The following is a 4,867-nucleotide window of genomic DNA, read 5'->3' as shown; positions in this document are numbered from 1 at the left end:
CATGTCCTAATAATGACTTTGCACATTATTGCATTAAACATCAACACCTTGCGGAACAAACAAATTACTGTCCTGTCCATACAGATGCTCGCCAGATGCAGGGATTTCCACTCAAGTCAAACACAACTTAGGTTATTTTACAGTATCCCCTTTCATCTGTTAGTGAGTAGACTCTTTATTGCCTTTCAGTACACTCTATCATGGAGGAAGGGCTGTACTGAGTGGTTCAGAACAGATGTCATTAATAATCCCCAACATAATGAAACGCAGCTGATCCCTAAGTCATGATACAGTCAACAAACATGGCAACACTCACCCTGGAGGTGAGCAGGAAAATGGGGCAGCTTGAGTCGTAAACATGGGGAAAAATCATATTACAATGTTTGGAATTATCGCCAGACTGAATTAACTGATTAGATCGAGGGAAGAGCGAAGACACAAATTGAAAGTGTCTTATCTCTTGATGTGGGGTAAATCTCAAAGAATTGTTTTTGCACCGGGCTGCCATTTTTATTCTTGTGCATCCATGTTGATGAAATGTTTTTAAATGATATGAAGATGTTTGATTTCTGCGGTAATGACACATTCTACAGTTAGAGCGTGGAAACTGTTTTAGAGGATTCAGTGTTAATAAAGTAATTCATGAAAGCAAATGAAGTTATTACCAAAAAGCCAATCACATCCCCATAACCTATAGGGGTATAGGAGAAAAAAAAATTGATTTACTGAATTAATATCGAATAGATATTGAAATTGATATCTATTTCATTATTTACACTGAGCTAGTGTAATAACAGCTAGCAATTAACAGTTCGCTGGTTAGCCTGATAGCAATGGAAGGCGAACCTGTCCAATAACTGCAAACAGCTAACTGCTAACTGTTATTGTCCGAGCTTCAATTCCACAGTAACTATGCCAACACTGCCGGCCCGAGATGAGCTAGGTGCTTCAGAATAAAAGCACCAGTGGTTCGGATGTGATTCATGTCATTATAAATGTTACTATTTTAACTTTATTATATCGGTGCTTTATTTAACTTTATTACAAGAGTACTTTACTGAACTAACAGGTAGAAGACTAATATATTTGGCCTATGGCCTACTGACCTCAAATGGTTTTCTATGGTTGTCTTAAAGAAATAAAGACAAAAATTATAGTTAATAATAGAAACAGTAATACTAAAAATATTACCACAGGAAAATATTAGTTGTTGAATGATGAGTGTAGAAATTAAGCATCATCACACATTTCTAATTCTGCACTGTGGTGTATTGGTGTTTGAGTATGCAAATCCATGTCTGGGTCTGATCTTGCACAAGACAGTTTAAAATCAATTGTGTCCTATCCCTACTTTCTCCAGCTTCAGAGGAAATGGAAGATAAAAAAGAGAGTGTCAGAAGATCAGAGAGACAGAAAAGAGAAAAAAAGAAGACAGAGTGGAAAAATGGAGTGAGTTAGGTCCAAGGAATTAAATGAAAAGAAAAAAATGATAAAGGCAGAGAGAAAGAGGAGGAGGCAGAGTCAGACTGAGAGAGGAGTAGAGAGAAGATAGATGGTGAGCAATACGCAGCACATGCGAGAGATAATGAATAGAAAGAAATGCCAGAAATAGAAAAAGAGGAAGAAGTAGAGAAAATGAAGAGAAGAGTGAGAGAGAAAGAGAGGGGTGCTGCAGAGAGGCAGCCACAGGCCTGCTGTGCAGTGCATGGCGGAGGCTCATCATTCAGCTAATTATGATCAGGCTTTTCCCTGCAGGCACAGCAGCGCTGGAAATGGAAAGTCTTTGTTCTCACACACCCCAATGGAAGCGATGGGGCATGGCGCCATGCAGATGAGATATGTGTACACACACGTACACACATATACAGACACACACACACACACACACACACACAAAAACAGAAGCAACTGTGCGGCCTCATTAACACTACATGCACGCACTGTGCTTACTCCCACACATACATTCTTGTGTACAGAGCTCCAAGCACACACGCAAACACGCAAACACGCAATCACCATTCACACCACACTTCTCTCTTAATGCATGTTGCCAGCCGTTTATACATTCTCCCTCACACAAACACACACCTTTCCCTCTCACCCTCACTCATAATCATGCAGTGCCACACACACACACAAATGAATACAGACTCGAGGGATTGCCCACGTGCATCCCAACTCACACACAAACAAACACACACACACACACACACACACACAAACACACACACACAGGAAATCATACAGAGACATGATCAGATTCAGCTCCGCACCACGAATGCATAAGAACATTATGATGATACTTTCAATTAAGTTTGCACCTACTGAGTGATGTTATCCATCTCTATTATAGAATACAGACCTCTTTTGGAAAGACCAGTGGGGTATTCAATTAGAGAAGTGAAGAAAACAAGAGATTTATATCCAACAAGGACTAAATTGATTCCAAAAAGTTAAATTCCAGCTTCACTGATCGGGTCTTTTTGTGCCAAGTTTGAGCAATTAGGACAAATGCATGAACACAAAAGTCCTAGTCTTGCGAGGTCAAATATCAAACCAAATTATCCTTAATGGCAACAACTACCTGTCAGGACCACGCTGTGAAGTTCAGGGCCACTGAGCAGCACTTATTAATTGAAATTTATGGCTATTTCAAATACTTAATTACAAAAAAGGGCAAATGATTGCTTTATTAATAAATAAAGCAAAAGAGACTACCTGCCAAGAAATTGGCTCTGGACTGCATGCATAAGCACTCTCCTTAATTCAAATCTTTTATGGTAGTTGAAGAGTGCCTAATCAAATCTTGGCCAAAATGCACTTATATATATTGAAACAGGGCAGACATGAAATGAAGATTTTATACCAGAACATCTTCAGTAATGCGAGGAATAAAATGTCTGTTATTCTGAAAATACTTCCATACAGAAAGTGCTTGAGAAGGGGAGGAATGGATTGCAGGAAGTGAAGATGTTTTCAAAATGTGGAAATATCAGAAAATTTGGAGTGGAAAATTTGTCAGCAGGTCTGATGGTCGATTATAAAAAGGGAGATTTCAGTGTCCTGTGGTAATAAGAAGACAAAGAAAGCAGGAAATAGCTATAACATCACTCAAATATGGCTTGGTTGGTTATCTAGATTTTATAAAACAGTGGATTGTTTCCTTGTAACTAGTAACTCCTGCATGCTGAACAAATCTCTGCTTATTGTGTTTGGATACTTATGGTGGCCAAGACTGCTCAAGGACTCACTCAGACAGAAACCACAGGTGTCAGTCTGAGAGGGCGCGGGAGTCAAGATGAGATGTTGACTGTTGCATAAAACACAAATAGTGTCTTTCCAACTCAACTTTACTCGCTTTTGGTAGCAGGCAGGTCGACTTATTTTTCCACTGCAGATAGTACCCACTCAACGAGGCGCTGTTACTATAGTGACAACGCACAAAGCTATCATGACTCCATCTTCAACGCGACACACATGAACAATGGAGGATATAGACGGGATACCAAACAGAGAAACACATGATGATTAAATAGTGATGATTCTCTCTGACCAATCAGTAGTCTGCACCATAATTAACTTCCTCTGTTAACAGATGTAGAAAATGTAATGTCTCTGTACAGAAGATACATGTTAATGGGAATTCAGAGAGGTCACCACAAGCAATGCAACACACATTTTTGAAAAATGCTTTGGCATTGATTATATACTGTACAGTAGACTGAATCCAAGCCACAGATAATACACTGGTGGAGGTTGGTGAGGTGGATCAAAACAGCACCCACTGCAGTGACAACAAAATGAATTCAAAGGTAAATTAGTCAAAATAGACCATAGTCACTTAGCTCCCATATTTTACACTTTTCTGGTGTTTTGTCATCCATAAGATGACATACCATCTGTGGTTTTTAAGTACTAAAAACATCTCAGTGTAGTTTTATATCTCCTGTCTCAAGGCTTCTTCGTGGAGCTCTAGCAACAACAGGTCAGTCAGCCAATCAGAGGAGAGGCCACATCTTACTGTGGCACTTCAAGGAGGATGACTGGACAGGGTATTTCCCACTTTAAGTCACCCAATGGGAGACTCAGGCTCACAACCTGCAAGTCTGCATTACTATTTGAGGATTTGTGATGTTTAACAGGGGCGCCAGTGACCTGATCACTTTAGTGCAAAGCGGCATAGCAACACACACAAAGATATATAATTTAACCTTTCAGTTCATTTTTCAGTAACTGTAAGGACAAAAGTATACTCCTACCTTTGAAGCAGTCCTGAAGTCTGTCAATTCCTCGGTTATTTATGTTCCTTCAGTCCCCAAGTGTCAAGAGATAAATGGAAAAACAATCAAAGGGGGTTTTCATAAAAGTATTCCAAGTTATAAATATTGTCATGTGAGGTCAATTGCATGCTGTCAAGCCACCTACTTTCTCCACACTTCCACATTTCCCCCCCTTCAGACTGCACGGTGCTGGGTATGCTTGTTTTCCTGCTCCAGTCCTGCTTGCAAAGGTGGATCGGGTCTATCATCTCCTTGTTCAAGATCGGACTCTGACTCAAAATAATAAGGCAGAGCCGACGCCATTAGGCCGGGAACACACGGGATGCGTCCCTAAAGTTTGTTTACTGCTGCGCGAGGAAGCAAAACGTGGGCGGAACTTGTAGCGTGTAGTTGTAGTTGCCGGCAATCAAAACCCAGTGTGCTGATTGGTCGGCTTTAAAAGGGGGGGGGGGGGGGGGGGGGTTAAAGATCCCATTGCTCTGACAAAGCGTTTCAGACAGAAGGTGAATGGAATACAGTATAAGATGTACAGTACAAGAAAAACACTCTTTGGAACATGTAAATCATGTACATGTAAATCTATGTCT

The 4,867-nt window shown here is 40.4% G+C and overlaps 1 long non-coding RNA gene across 1 annotated transcript in view; it reads right to left on the bottom strand.

The window, feature by feature from the left end:
- The window catches only part of LOC130184042 (uncharacterized), a 25,290-nt gene extending 20,654 nt beyond the window's left edge, over positions 1–4,636 (bottom strand). The window contains exons 1-2 of the long non-coding RNA XR_008829916.1: positions 4,426–4,636; positions 4,260–4,306 (exon numbers count right to left, since the gene is read on the bottom strand). This is a non-coding gene — a long non-coding RNA (uncharacterized LOC130184042). The remainder of the gene's footprint in view (positions 1–4,259; positions 4,307–4,425) is intronic.
- Between the last annotated feature and the right edge of the window lie 231 nt (positions 4,637–4,867).

This window comes from Seriola aureovittata, chromosome 16, assembly GCF_021018895.1.
Source record: "Seriola aureovittata isolate HTS-2021-v1 ecotype China chromosome 16, ASM2101889v1, whole genome shotgun sequence".
Taxonomy (NCBI): Eukaryota; Metazoa; Chordata; class Actinopteri; order Carangiformes; family Carangidae; genus Seriola; species Seriola aureovittata.
Note: the sequence above shows the minus strand (reverse complement) of the source record. Positions and strands in the feature narration are given on the sequence as shown.